This window comes from Somniosus microcephalus, chromosome 12, assembly GCF_052327205.1.
Source record: "Somniosus microcephalus isolate GS21.2 chromosome 12, FLI_Smic_1.0, whole genome shotgun sequence".
NCBI classification, from domain to species: domain Eukaryota; kingdom Metazoa; phylum Chordata; class Chondrichthyes; order Squaliformes; family Somniosidae; genus Somniosus; species Somniosus microcephalus.
The window spans coordinates 18,551,771-18,567,753 of record NC_140998.1 but is presented as its reverse complement, the minus strand read 5'-3'; the positions used below and the strand labels follow the sequence as shown (position 1 = coordinate 18,567,753).

The following is a 15,983-nucleotide window of genomic DNA, read 5'->3' as shown; positions in this document are numbered from 1 at the left end:
GTTTTCTGGAACAATATGTCGAGGAACCAAGTACAGATCAGGCCATCTTAGTCTGGGTATTATATAATGAGAAATGATTGATTGGCAATCTTGTTGTGCAAGGCCCCTTGGGAAGGAGCGATCATAATATGATAGAATTCTTCATTAAGATGGAGAGTGAAGTAGTTGACTCAGAGACTAGGGTCCTGAATTTAAATAAAGGAAACTACCATGGTATGAGACACAAGTTGACTAGGATGGATTGGGGAACGTTACTTAAAGGGTTGACTGTGGATAGGCAATGGCAAACATTTAAAGATTGCATGGATGAACTACAGAATTTGTTCATCCCTGTCTGGCATAAAAATAAAACAAAAAAGGTGACTCAACCGTGGCGAACAAGGGAAATTAGGGATAGCATAAGATCCAAGGAGAGGACATATAAATTGGCCAGAAAAAGCAGTAAACCCGAGGATTGGGAGCAGTTTAGGATTCAGCAAAGGGGGACAAAAGGATTAATTAAGAGGAGGAAAATTGAGTACGAGAGTAAGCTTGCAGGGAACATAAAAACTTTCTGTAAAAGCTTCTATAGATATGTGAAGAGAAAAAGATTGGTGAAGTCAAGCGTAGGTCCCTTGCAGTCAGAATCAGGGGAATTTATAATGGGAAACAAAGAAATGGCTGACCAATTAAATACATACTTTGGTTCTGTCTTCACAAAGGAGGACACAAATAACCTCCCAGAGGGGTCGGGGAACATAGGGTCTAATGAGAGGGAGGAATTGAATGAAATCAGTATTTGTAGGGAAATGGTGTTAGGGAAATTGACAGGATTCAAGGCCAATAAATCCCCAGGGCCTGATAATCAACATCCTAGGGTACTTAAGGAAATGGCCGTAGAAATAGTAGATGCATTGCTGGTCATCTTCCAAAATTCTATAGACTTTGGCACAGTTCCCATGGATTGGAGGGTAGCTAATGTAACCCCACTATTCAAAAAAGGTGGTAGAGAGAAAACGGGGAATTACAGACCGGTAAGCCTGACATCAGTAGCGGGGAAAATGCTAGAGTCCATTATAAAAGATGTAATAGCAGAGCACTTGGAAAACAGTGACAGGATCGGACAAAGTCAACATGGATTTACAAAAGGTAAATTGTGCTTGACTAATCTACTAGAATTTTTTGAGGATGTAACTGGTAGAATAGATAAGGGAGGACCAGTGGATGTGGTGTATTTGGACTTTCAGAAGGCTTTCGATAAGGTCCCGTATAAGAGGTTGGCGTGCAAAGTTAAAGCACATGGGATTGGGGGTAAGATACTGACTTGGATAGAGAACTGGTTGGCAGGCAGAAGCAGAGAGTTGGAATAAATGGGTCTTTTTCCGAGTGGCAGGCAGTGACTAGTGGGGCACCGCAGGGATCGGTGCTAGGACCCAGCTATTCACAATATATATTAATGATCTAGACGAGGGAACTAGATGTAATATCGCCAAGTTTGCAGATGACACAAAGCTGGGTGGGCGTATGTGCTGTGAGGAGGATGCAGAGAAACTCCAGTATGATTTGGACAGGTTGGGTGATTGGGCAGATGCATGATAATGTGGATAAATGCGAGGTTATCCACTTTGGTGGCAAAAACAGGAAGGCAGATTATCTGAACGGCAATAGATTGGGAGAAGGAGAAGTGCAACGATACCTGGGTGTCCTTGTGCACCAGTTGCTGAAGGTAAGCATGCAGGTGCAGTAGGCGGTTAAGAAAGCAAATGTTATGTTGGCCTTCATAGCGAGAGGATTCGAGTACAGGAGCAATGATGTCTTGCTGCAGTTGTGCAGGGCCTTGGTGAGACCACACCTCGAGTATTGTGTGCAGTTTTGGTCACCTTACCTGAGGAAGGAAGTTCTTACCATGGAGGGAGTGCAGTGAAGATTCACCAGACTGATACCTGGGATGGCAGGAATGACGTATGAGGAGAGATTGGGCTTGTACTCGCCGGAGTTTAGAAGAATGAGAGGGAATCTCATCGAAACTTATAAAATTCTAACAGGACTAGGCAAACTAGTCCAGAACCAGGGGTCACAGTCTAAGGATAAGGGGTAAGCCATTTAGGACAGAGATGAGGAGGAATTTCTTCACCCAGAGTGGTGAACCTGTGGAATTCTATACCACAGAAGGCAGTTGAGGCCAATTCATTAAATATATTCAAGGAGTTAGATATATTTCTTAAGGCTAAAGGGATCAAGGGATATGGGGAGAAAGCAGGGACAGGGCACTGAATTTGGATGATCAGCCATGATCTCATTAAATGGCAGAGCAGGCTTGAGGGGCCGAATGGCCTACTCCTGCTCCTATCTTCTATGTTTCTGTGTAGCAGGAAAAGGGGGCATGACAGATGTCAGGTTGAGAATACAAGTGAGAACCAGGCTGAATATAGAAAGTTCAGAGGGGAAGTGAAAAAGGAAATAAGAGGGACAAAGAGGGAGTATGAGAATAGATTGGTAGCTAACAAAATCCAAAAGTCTTCCATAGGTATATAAATAGGTAACGGGTAGTAAGAGGAAGGGTAGGACCTACACATGGAGGCAAAGGGCATGGCTGAGGTACTAAATGTGTACTTTGCATCTGCCTTTACGAAGGAAGATGCTGCCAAAGTCATAATGAAAGAGTGGGTAGTTGAGATACTGAATGGGATAAAAATTGATAAAGGAGGAGGTACTAGAAATCCCTTGATTCCCATAATATTCAAAAATCTATCAATCTCTGTCTTGAATATACTCAACGACTGAGCCTCCACAGCCCTCTGGGGTAGAGAATTCCAAAGATTCACCACCCTCTGAGTGAAGAAATTTCTCTTCCTCTCAGTCCTAAATGGCCGACCCCTTATTCTGAGACTGTGACCCCTGGTTCTAGACTCCCCAGCCAGGGGAAACATCCTCCCTGCATCTACCCTGTCAAGCCCTGTAAGAATTTTGTATGTTTCAATGAGATCACCTCTCATTCTTCTAAACTCTAGAGAATATAGGCATAGTCTACTCAATCTCTCCTCATAGGACAATCCCCCCATCCCAGGAACCAGTCTGGTGAACCTTCGTTGCACTCCCCCTATGGCAAGTATATCCTTCCTTAGGTAAGGAGACCAAAACTGTACACAATACTCCAGGTGTGGTCTCACCAGGGCCCGATGTAATTGTAGCAAGACATTTTTACTCTTATATTCAAATCTTGTAATAAAGGCCAACATACCATTTGCTTTCCTAATTGCTTGCTGTACCTGCATGTTAACTTTCAGTGATTCGTGTACAAGGACACCCAGGTCCCTCTGAACACCAACATTTCCCAATCTCTCACCATTTAAAAAATACTCTGCTTTTCTATTTTTCCTACCAAAGGGGATAACTTCACATTTCTCCACATTATATTTCTTTTGCCATGTTCTTGCCCACTCACTGAGCCTGTCTATATCCCCTTGAAGCCTCCTTGCATCCTCCTCACAACTTACATTCCCACCCAGCTTTGTATCAGCAAACTTGGATATATTACATTTGGTCCCCTCATCGAAATTATTGATATAGATTGTGAATAGCTGAGACCCAAGCACTGATCCTTGCGGTACCCAACTAGTTACAGCCTGCCAACCCGAAAATGACCCGTTTATTCCTACTCTGTTTTCTGTCCATTAACCAATCCATGCTAGTATATTACCCCCAATCCCATGAGCCTTAATTTTGTTTAACAACCTCTAGTGTGGCACCTTATCGAATGCCTTCTGAAAATCCAAATACACCACATCCACTGGTTCCCCCTTATCTATTCTGCTATATATATATTGTAGTCCAGAAGGAACATTAAGTACACGCTTTTCCACACTATTCCTACAGAAAAAAAACTGCCTACAATTTGGTAATTTCACTCAGGGTGGCCAGACGTTAACTTGGCGCAGGACACGAAAATTTTTACATTAGCACAGTCATATGGGAACTTTCCAGGGGTTTGAAATTAAGTTGCACTGTGGGGTAAACTTTAAAGGTTTACTCTGTATCTAACCTAAGTGTACTAGTGGGCACTCAACTTCCACTGCCCAACGACATGACATCCCTCACCTGACAGGGCAAATTGTTTTATTCTATTAAAATCACATGTAGCCAAGCTTATATCAATATTGTCTCAATATCTTGCCTTCATTAAGCCCCACATAACTAAGTAGACTTGAAAGCCCAGAATCTCCTATACAGGAAACTCTCGTTTAAACGGCACCTAAATATCCAGAATTCTCTATTAACCGGCAAAATTCATACTCCGAAAACAACACCTCAATAACCGGCAATGTTGCCGAGTCCGAGTCTCCCGCGGTGGCCGAGTTAGTCAGTGGGGGTAGTTCTCCAAACTGCCACTACTCGGCTTCTTGGCGCTGTCGGAAGTCCGAACAGCTCAATAACAGGAGTCTGACTCTTTGTTTGTTAAAAATAGCCTCAGTCGTTAACCCTCTCTGTCATCTGGAATTTTTAAATCAACCGGCACCATCCCGGTTCCGTCGGTGCCGGATACCAGAGAGTTTCCTGTACAACGCAGCACTGAGAGTCAGAATCAGAAAGCATAGACACAAGAACAAGACATTCCTATTTCTACATAACCCTAAGGCAGATATAGGTCGTTTTTGCCCTTGCAATTGCTAGCATGCCTTGGGGTAGATGACTGGGAATTCCATACACTGAAGTGAAATGGGAACATCAAAATTACAGCTGGAATGCAAATCCAGAGCCACAAATCTGGAGGGCTACAAAAACATCATAACTTTGAAACTGAATGCTGTAACTATTTACACCCAAGTGATAAAATGAAAGGAAGCATCTGAATCAGGTAGTTTGCTGGACAAAAAGCAAAGTTATCCAAATTGCAAAACATGGAGATAGTGAATGCGGGTTTGGTCCACCCGTTCCTGATCCGAGTGGAAAAGGAGACACCAAGCAAAGATTGCAGCATTTCGCTATGGAGGTTCCTTTGGGGCGAGGGGGGAGATTGGGGGGTAAGGATGAGAACTCCTACTTGTTTCACATCCAAGTAATCAAAGAGAGCATTAAACAAAGGTCATCCTCCATTTGAGCAGCAAGAGCGTGAGCCCACGTAGGCTGCAAAAACTGGCGGCAGGGGAGAAGGAATAACTTGCATGTGAAAACATTAAAAACTGTATTCACAGTTATTCAATCCAAAGGATTGTGCAAATTTCACACTTAGTCCCTTTATGTGATCTACTCTGCAGTTAACCAGGACATACAACCTCATGAGGATTATTTTGGACAACTGCAGAACTTGAAGGCTGGTGCATGAAACTTTGGATGCCAGGTTTGCTACATGTGTAGTGGTAAAACATCAGACTTTTGTAGAGAACAGCTTTCCTCGAGTGAGATGCAGCCCCAACTTGTTGAGGTGGTGTTAATGAATTTCTCTCAGCTATGTATGAAAGAACCATTTCAGAGTTAATTAAGACCTTCTAACCAGCCTCGTATCAAGCAAATGTTTGATGGAATGCAGATTTCCATTCATTTTAACCACTACTTTACTTCATCTTCTCTCCTACTATTTTCAACCTGGTGCTGTCCTGCACTATGGACCTTGCCTTTTCCCCTAGATTTCCCAATTTAAAAAGTTATCTTGGACATGCACCGCACCCTTGACAGCCTATCACTGATGCTTCCAAATCTTCTGCATTTACCCAAATGTTAATTCAATAGTTAGCAGGTCTTCCTATTGGTGCTATTCTAATCTTGAAATCTCCACAGAAACTAATCTTGGTTTACACTAGCTGCTCATTTATTGAATTAACTGTTCAGTGCTCTATTGGCTAATCATACTGAGTCATGTACAGCACCTCAAGCAACTCCTATTTTTCCTACGTACAAATCACTCAACATGGTAGACATTTTAATCAGGCATTGACACATAGCCCTTCAAAGTCATCAGCTCCTTTTTGCAACAATTCATGAGACAAATATTCAAGCACATTGTCAACATAGACAGCTCCTTGAAGATAGATTAATGACTCAAAATGGAAACGCATCCTGATTGCTAAACTACCTTATCGTTCAGTTCTACTAGTGATGAGTAATTTTCCACAGCTCAAATTGTATGACTCAATAAGGTACTATGATGTAATAAAACCTATATGTACTTTCATAACCACAAGTTATGAACTGCTCTTTGGTATGTGATAAAGAGCAAACCATTACTTTAAAAAATAACAGGTTAGGGGACTAGGTGGGGCTGTACTTTACAGCACTCTCCAACTTTAGGCTTCCACTTTTAAGCCAGCTCAAATGGGATGAAAGCACGCCATTGTTCGCTCCAGATGTTGTACAACATCAAAAAAAGACAAATAAATCTTCCCATTTACTCTAAACCTACAGTAATAATCTGCAGTTTATGAGGTTCAGTATTAGAAAGGTAAAGAAAATAGGTTTTGAATGCACTGTAAATTGGAAAATGAGTACTTTCAGAATGAACACAAGTACTCAAAAGGATTAAGATTCCCTTCTGTTAAGCACAATGGTTCTGGGAAATCCCAAATCAGTTTCCAGTACAAGGCAATTACAACCACAAAAAATATCTCCACACCTATCTATGTTAAAATTCTTAAATGGGACATGCACACCATTGAAACTGCTAGTAAAAAAAATTATGGAAATTCCAATGTAAAAATGTCTCGACTCAGCCGTTACATTTCCCTGTGATGATGCTTTAATAGAATTTCCAATGTTGATTTGAACAGGGGCCTGTCACAGCTTCCTGTTACAGCACCACATGGGGCTAAATTATCCTTTTCTCACTAATCTCAATGTTTTTAATAATTGCCCACTATTTTTACCCTTAGTAGTTACATATTTCACAAGAACTTGATTAAATGTATCCACCAAATTGTCTTTGGTGTATTTTAATGGCTTCATTAAAAGTTTTTACTTGAAGGCTTCAGCCTCTTCCAAAAAGCTCGGACTTGGACTTAATATTTTTGTCTGGAGATGCGATTCCAATAGCTGGATGAAGATTGCGCAGTGAGCATTTGCAGTGTAACCAATTTCCCAGGATAAATCAGTGCCAATTAAACTGCAGGCATATCTTTCTTTAGCTTCGAGCAGTTTCCGCTCAGCTGTTTTTTCAAAATGATTTGAAGGAAAGCGAGGGGACAAATTTTAAAAGCTTTAATCAGGTAAAAAGTTTGTATTGAGCGCTTATTAGACCAGGGAGGCGGTGTAAGGGAAAAATTAAACTGATACACACCTGTTGTAGCTTTTGGTTTCTTTTCATTAATTCTCGGGATGTGGGCGTCACCGGCAAGGCTGGCATTTATTGCCCATCCCTAGTCGCCCAAACAGATTGATACAACTGAATGCCTTGCTCGGACATTTCAGAGGGCAGTTAAGAGTCAACCAGGCTGGTCTGAAACTAGAGTCACATGTAGGACAGGCAGGGTAAGGACAACAGGTTTCCTTCCCTAAAAAGACATTTACTGAACCGGATGGGTTTTTACAACAATTACATAGAGACGAACAGAATCTACAGTAGAGAAACAGGTCATTCGGCCCAAGTGGTTTATGCTCCACACAAGTACCCTCCCACCCCCTCTTCATCGAACCCTATCAGCATAAAACTTTCTCCCTCATATTTATCTAGCTTCCCCTGTTGGACAGTTTGATGTTCACTTTTACTGATACCAGCTTTTTATTTCCAGATTTGATTTTTTCAAAACACAAATTCTCAAACTGTCATGGTGGGAGTTTTCATCCAGGCCTTTGGATTACTAGTTCAGCAGCATAGCCACACTACTGTACACATGATTGTGTGCTCTATACACTTCGGAAACATATTGTGCACACACACTCACTCACGCACCCCCCCATCCTAATTTGAGTTTTTTTAAAGTAAAATTTCAAGCAAATAGGAAGTATTTAATCGTATAATCTGTGTTTTGTTGGTAGTTAGAAAATGTAAACATTCCAATTGCTAACCTCAGATTTTACTCAGCCTAATTTGATTTAATTTTTTTTTTAAAAACAGAAGTTGAATTGGGGTAAATGGTCAGGACAAGAATGTAGAGAGGGGGAGGAGAGGAGGAAACAGGCTAAGGCCCCTCACCATTATGCCCTTGGAGCATTAAGTTTGATAGGGGAGTGGATGGAGGGTTATGGGTGAGACGAAAGCAGAACACCTCTGTCCATACAGTTCATTTGCAGCTAAAACCCTCATATTGTGCCTTTGTCTCTTCCAGACTCAACTATTCTAATGCTTTCCTGCCCGCATGCGGCCTCCCAGCATGCAGCCTCCATAAACTTCCGCTCAACCAAAACCCTGCTACCCGTATCTTATCCCACACCAAGTCCCACTCGCCGATCTACATGGCCTCCTGGTCCCCCAGTGCCTCAAAGTTAAAATTTTCCTCCTTGTGCTTAGATCTCTCCATGGTCTCGCTCCTCAACTCTAATCTCCACCAGCCTAACACCACCTCCCACCCCAAACTCTCCATTGTTCTGACTCCGGCCTTCAGCCCTCTACCTTTTGCCCCACCATTGGCGGCTATGCCTTCAGCCACCTTTGGAATTCTCTCCCTAATTTTAGCCCGCGCACTAGAAAATACTAATTATACTGTATTTCTTTCCCGAGTTTCCTTACAAATTACACTTCCCGAACTCATTTGTTCATCTCCTGTATCTAATGCACTTCCCAAGTAATGCCACTTACATGCTCTAAAATTGTCCATCATTTCACCCAGCACAACCACGAGCATACAAGAATTTATGCGTTTTGTTAGATTTCAGCATTTCTATACCACACTTCCCTCAAATACTGTAATGACAGAGATACTTTCAAATTAAAGGGCACTTCAAAATCCCAGGTTAGAGCCTCATGTCCCCGAGCTGCCCAATATTCAGATCCACCAACCACACATGATGCTTATCACGGTGAGGCACCTTAGCTTGAAGGGAAAATAGAAAACCGAAGTTTAGAAGATTTCCTTGCCCTTGGCAGGCAAACCACAAAATGACACTGCTGACTGAACAAGCCTCAGAGATGCCCATTTGCTTATAAATCAGCCCAGTCAAAAAAAACCTTGCACAGAAGAACTAAGCAAGGTATGTGGAGAAATGTCAGCTGTGGTTGGTGGATTTGATTTTTGGGCCGCTCAGGGACATTGGGTTTTTAAAGTAAGACTTTTATGCCAGTCATGTGAAGAAAGAGCCACCAAGAGGTTAGTTCCCCATCATTTAACATTTGTGCTGGATATTTAAGTCACAAAAATTTACAACAATGCCAAAGATAATTTCAGTTTATTGAAGTTAGCCACTGTTCTACACAGCAGGGAAGTTATCACAGAATCACAGAAACCCCACAGTGCAGATAGAGGCCATTTCGGCCCATCGAGCCTGCACTGACACATATCCCACCCGATCCCCATAACCCCTACACCAACACATATCCCACCCTATCCCCGTAACCCCACGTATTTAATCCCCCTAACACTAAGGGTCAATTTATCATAGCCAATCAACCTAACCCGCACATCTTTGGACTGCTCTCTAGTCATATATAAAAAGGAAAACTTGCATTTGTAATGAACCTTTAACATCCTCAGAATATCCCAAAGCAGTTCACAGCTACTGAACTATTTTTGAAATTCCCTGTTGTTAATGCAGCCAAACGCAGCAACTAATTTGCACACACAGTATCAAGTCCCCACAAACAGCAATAGGATGAATGGCCAGTTAATTTGTTTTGGTGTTGTTTGGGGAGAAATGTTGACTATGACACCAGGAAAATTACCTGCTGTTCTTCAAAAAAAGTGTCACGGGATCTTTTACATCCACTTGAACAGATGGGGGTTCGGTTTAACATTTCATCCAAAAGACGCAACGTCAGAGACAGTGCCGCATTCCCTCAGTACTGCTCTGACGCATCAGCCTGGATTATGTACTCAAGCCCTGGAGTGGGTCTTGAACCTACAACCTTCTGACTCAGAAGTGAGCATGCTGCTACTGAGCTGACATTTAAAGCCCTCTGCAGGTGGCTGTGAATAAACACACTGCATGGTGCAGTTCTGAGCAATACAGACTAAGATTATTCCATAGCTGATCCGTACCACATAAAAGGCTGGTTAACAAAATTGAGGCTCATGGAATAGGAGGGTCAGTGTCAGCTTGGATAAGAAATTGGCTTAAGGACTGAAAACAGCAAATCGTGGTAAATGGTTGTTTTTCCAGACTGGAGGATGGTATACAGTGATGTTCCCCAAGGGTCGGTGCTAGGACCACTGCTTTTTTTGATATATATATAAATGACTTGGATATTGGAATAGAGGGTAAAATTTCAAAATTTGCTGATACCAAACTTGAAGGTGAGGCAAACAGTGAGGAGGATACCAATCGACTGCAACAGGACATAGATAGGCTAGCAGAATGGGCAGACAAGTGGCAGATGTAATTTAATACAGAGAAGTGTGAGGGGTGATGTATTTTGGCAGAAGGGAGAGGCAATATAGACTTAATGACACAGTTCTAGAGTGTGCAGGGACAGAGGGACCTGGGGGTGCATGTGCTTAGATCTTTGAAGGTGTCAGGACATATTGAGAGAGTAGTTAGCAAAGCATATGGGATCTTGGGCTTCATAAATAGAGGTATCGAGTACAAAAGCAGGGAAGTTATGCTGAACCTTGATAAAGCTCTGGTTAGGCCACAACTAGAGTATTGCATCCAGTTCTGGTCACCACACTTTAGGAAGGATGTGAAGGTACTGGAGAGTGCAGAGGAGATTTACCAGAATGGTTCCAAGGATTTTAGAAAAAATATAGCACCTTTCACGACCACCGGACGTCTCAAAGTGCTTTATAGCCTATGAAGTAGTATTTGAAGTGGAATCACTGTTGTAATGTGGGAAACACGGCAGCCAATTTGTGCACAGCAAGGTCCCACAAACAGCAATGTGATAATAACCAGATAAGCTGTTTTTGTTATGTTGGTTGAGGGATAAATATTGGCCAGGACACCGGGGATAACTTCCCTGCTCTTCTTCGAAATAGTGCCACGGGATCTTTTACTTCCACCTGAGAGCAGACAGGGCCTCGGTCTAACGTCTCATCCGAAAGACGGCTCCTCCGACAGTGCAGCACTGCACGGGAGTGTCAGCCTAGCTTTATGTGCTCAAGTCCCTGGAGTGGGACTTGAACCCACAACCTTCTGACTCCGAAGCGAGTATGCTACCAACTGGGCCACAGCTGACACTTTTAGCTGCAAGGTTAGGTTGGAGAAGCTGGGGTTGTTCTCCTTGGAACAAAGGAGGTTGAGGGGCAATTTGATAGAGGTGTACAAGATTATGACGGGTTTGGATAAGGTAGACAGTGAAAGGCTGTTCCCATTAGCTGGTGGTACAAGGACTAGGAGACACAGATTTTAGGCTTTGGTCAAGAAATACAGGGGGGGAAAGTGAGGAAGAACTTTTTTTACGCAGCGAGTGGTGATGACCTGGAACTCGCTGCCGACAAGGGTGGTGGAAGCAGAGACGATCAATGATTTCAAAAGGAAATTGGATAGGCACTTGAGGGAAATAAACTTGCAGAGCTACGGGGATAGAGCGAGGGAACAGGACTGACTGGATTGCTCTGGAGAGCCGGCACGGACTCAATGGACCGAATGGCCTCCTTCTGTGCCATTATGACTCTAGTCTGCCCTGAGCTTGCTGATTATCAGCTGCTCCACAAGAACCTCGACTGGGAAAGAGGTGGCAGGGGAGGGAGGGAAAATACAAAAATCAACCAGGGTTCCCACTCCTATTCCCTATCCAGTAACTCGTACTAGAAAAAACCCCACAAAAATGAAAATCCAGTAAGGAACCGATGAGGCTCAGCTGTGATAACCTGCATGATGATAGCCTGCCAACAGAGAGCCTAGGCTCAAAAGCAAAGCAATAAATAAGGTACAAGCCGATCTAGAGATACTGGGGAATGGGCCAGTGTGTGGCAGATGTCCATCGATGTGGATAAATGAAGGATGATTCATTTGGATCTGGGTAATTCCAGGCACGTGTACAGCCACTCCAGGCTGTGGAGTGAGAGGGGGTCCTAGATGTCAAAATTTGAAGGTCCAAAAACCAGTGTTGCAAGCCCAACCGGAAATCTACTAAGTGTTAGTGTGTACAGCTAGGCCAGTTCAAAAGAAAACTAAAAATGATACTTATACAAGGCTCTTGTCTAGCTGCATCTGGACTAATGTCCAGTTTTGATCCCTGCACGGAGAAGATCTAAAGGAGGACATCCAGAATGAAGCCTAGTCTTAGGACTATTAGCTACAGGCTCAAGAACTGGGGCTTCTTTCATTGGAGAAATTAAAACTTTGAGATACAATTGTTGTTTTTAAAATGATAAAAAGGAATAGATTCTGTTCCGGTCAATTGGTTATTTAAGCTAGATATTGTAAAAACTTGCATTTTTTTCTTAAAGAGCTCCTCATATGCAGCGAGACATCTCAAAGCACTTTCTAATCTATATAGCAATCTAAAAGGATTTAGACAGATTTGATTTTGTAAAAAAAACTATGCCAGTGATCGTTTTGGCGAAGAAAAGTTAAGAGTGCAACCACTGGTACGATGAACTCCTGATTGAATACACACCTTCCTGCTCATTATTGTCCAATTACTGTACCACTTCAATAACTAATACAGAGATCGCTGCTCCTTTATTCTCCCTTTTCATTACAACTTGTATGCAAATAGTTTGAAAGGCAAGAGGTCGGAGGCTGTGTGTGGTACAGAGCAAGTTACATTAAGGATAAGTAGGTGGGAAGAGCTAATCCCTCCATGTGAAGTAGTCCTTCAGCGCTTAATAGTACTTAATGCACTTTTATTAAATCAACTTAAGTATGCCATGATTTTATCATCTAGTGCTTAGAATTAAGAAGCCACTTATCTGTATATAGGGTAACTGAACCCTAAATACTCAAAATACTTGTTATATATTTAAATAATTTATTTTAAATAATTTCAATACATCTTATTGGCAAAAGGATCAGTGTAATTCAAGTCTATTTTCTTGTTAAGTTTATATTTTGAATTTTAATAAAAATACACTGCAAAAAGTTGTGCAGTGAACAATTACTTCGACTAGATCAAATTTATTTTCAAATCTTACAACAACCCGGTAGTTGAATCCTTCCAAGTGCCGCCCCGCTACACAAGGGCCGATTTTGAATTCCTTGTATGCAATTGGCCTGAAGTGCACGAGTGTCATTTGTAAACAACAGAAACTGGTGCTTTTCAGAGGCGACACGCTAAGTGTCTCGGAACGCACTTTTGGATTCTGTATACAGTAAACATAACAAAAACACTTCGCTGTGTGGTGCAGTTACTTGCAAGAACTCGCTTTAAAATTCACCGCAAACGCATGTACCCGACTGACTTGTTTCCAAACATCCCTTTTTGCAAACGTATTACTAGCAACGCTGTGACAGAAAGGATGAAGCCGTCTTTATTGTATGTCCGAGTTAACGTTTATTAAAAAGCCTAATCTCATGAGTCATCAAAACCGAATCTCCGTTCTCGACTAGTTTCAAAACAAGCATCCAATTTAAGGTCGAGCAGTCAGTAATCAAATCCCGTGCCTGCGAAGTGGGCGCAAGTGATTTGATTGTATGCGGTTTGGTGTGCGTGGCAATTCCTCCACACATACCATCTGGTTTACATTATACAGCAAGAAATCACAAGACTCCTGCCCACAATCCCTTGCCTTCTATTTTTGGACAAGTACGAAACTGTGAAAGCACTCGCAGTCTTTAGATAGCACAAGCGTTATTCCGAACGGACGACAGTAAATGCATCGACATTGTTGATGCACTTTTGCAGCCTTGTGTATATATAGATAGAAGACACAATATCTGCAGCGCCGGGAGACTGAAAGGCGCCGCTATGCATTGGATTCAAAGGGATTGTGTAAATCACGGAGCTGTGTGTAAACTTTATAATCTGGGTTAATTGCTGGTACATCTTTTCACTGGACCGCCGAACTGTCAAAGGTCAAGTGGCAGATCCCTGGCTTTGGCGTTCGCTGGCGTTGTCGCCAGTTGCCCGTCACCCTGGATTAAGTAGTTATCTGCTGAAACTACGAGGTTTCCGTCCGGAAAACAACCCCCAGTGTGACCAAAACAGACTTCCATGAGGCGAGGCCGTGACATTTGCACATCTCCGTGCGAAACAAACACACACAAAGATGCAGTTATTTTCCCCCCTTTCTACAAAAAGTTGCACTTTCTGGTAGATCAGCAGCAACAACAAAAATCCGGGGATGCAAAATAAATGCAGTATTAAAAATAGTTGAGACATGCGTTTCAGACCGGTTTCTCAGCAACAACACACACAATGCCCTTTGGGCTGAGAATCATCAATGGATTGGAGATTTGCTCCCAATATCACAGGGCAAAAAAAAACCATCATCGTGCCGTTAAGGACAGCGGTTGAGGACACTGCAGTGTTGGCGACTGTACAGCATTCAGCAAAATCGCTGCTCCTATTAGCATAGGAGACTGAAAGGCTGACCGTGCAATACAATTACATTTAATTTTAGAATAACAATGCCTCAAAATAATAGTTTGGGGGGGGGGGGGGAGAAAGAGGGGACGGAGAAGTGGCCAAAGTAAGAGAGTTGCAGATAAAGAAGAAAACTAGTTTAAAAGGATGGGCAGCATTAGTGAGAGAAAAATGTGTACGGAGACAATTACCCACTAGGAGAGGAAAACAAACACACGGCATTGAACTACAGCATGCTGTTCAGAAAAAGTAAAAGCAGCACACATATTGACAGCCTGAAAAGATTATAAAAGTAAAAGGGGAAAGTTGCATTTAAAATTTGTTGCGTTTTTGCAAATCTTTAAAGCCGCTTCCGACAAGAGCAATGATAGTCCCAACTCTGGCAAATCCCCCACCCCGCCACTTTGTGCATTTAAGCCAAACTCAGGTTGCAATGTTAAGAGCCCGGGCTGCAATAAAATATCAAGATTTAACATAAATAAATGAGACGGGGGAAGAAAGGAGAGACTGGATTGGTGTTTCAAGGACAAAAGCACGGGGAGTAGATAAGTATATATAAACACAAGAGTAGCGGGAGGGCTTGGGATGGACTTAAAGACGAGACAAAATCAAAATCAACGAGAGTGACACTATTCAAATCCTCCTCAGTCCTTCCTGGGTTTGCAACTTTACTTAGTTAGGAAGTTGGGGTGGAAGATAAATAATTATAATATATAAGAAACAATGTTTACAGTGAAGCAACCGTGTAATATCATTGAGAGCTTTTTTTTGGGTACTTACACTTCATGTCATGCAAAGATGGCTGTGGACGAACACATAAGGGGTGTGTTTTTTTTTGCAGCTTTCCTGGGGTGGGGGGGGGGGGGAATGTTTATATATTTTTTTTTAAAAAGGAAAAACAGAGCGAGAGAGTGAAGGGGAAAAAAAAGGAATGGCTCAGTAACGCCACGATCTGCCGGGCCGTCGCCAAGGAGACGAGCCGAGCCAGTCAGTCAGGTTCACCTCCCTCCGCCATTACCCGGCGCCCCGGACCGCACACACACTGGAGGGCGGAAAGTTTCCACCACCACCCCCATCGCTGGCCGGGGCCCCCAGCAGCGCAGCCTGCAATTTTCTGAGGTAAACCCAACCCCACCACCCCGGCTTTTACGCCAGCACCGACAGCCCTCACAAAAACCGGGGGTGCGGGAGGCGCCCGGTGGAGCGGCGGCAACCAATCCCCGAGGAGGGGGGGGCGGAGCCAGGCCAGGCGCCATCTTGGCGACGTGCTTTTGGCGGTAATTCAGATGCGGGCCGTGCGTGCTTACGTACGGAGAGTGACAGCGCCAGCCCTCGCGCGCCCATTATTTAAAGGGGCTGCTCCTTGAGTTTTTGGATGTACTTCAGTCCCACGCTCCTCATGTTCGGTCACTGAGTGACCGACCCACTCACTCACTCCTGGGCGTGGCCATTA

The 15,983-nt window shown here is 43.0% G+C and overlaps 1 protein-coding gene across 2 annotated transcripts in view; it reads right to left on the bottom strand.

Annotated features, from left to right (window-relative positions):
* The window catches only part of foxn3 (forkhead box N3), a 375,567-nt gene extending 359,821 nt beyond the window's left edge, over positions 1-15,746 (bottom strand). Inside the window, exon 1 of one of the 2 annotated variants that reach the window (XM_086002636.1) lies at positions 15,311-15,746. The gene's annotated coding sequence lies outside the window, so the exon portion shown is untranslated. The remainder of the gene's footprint in view (positions 1-15,310) is intronic. The other variant, XM_086002639.1, reaches the window with a different exon arrangement.
* Between the last annotated feature and the right edge of the window lie 237 nt (positions 15,747-15,983).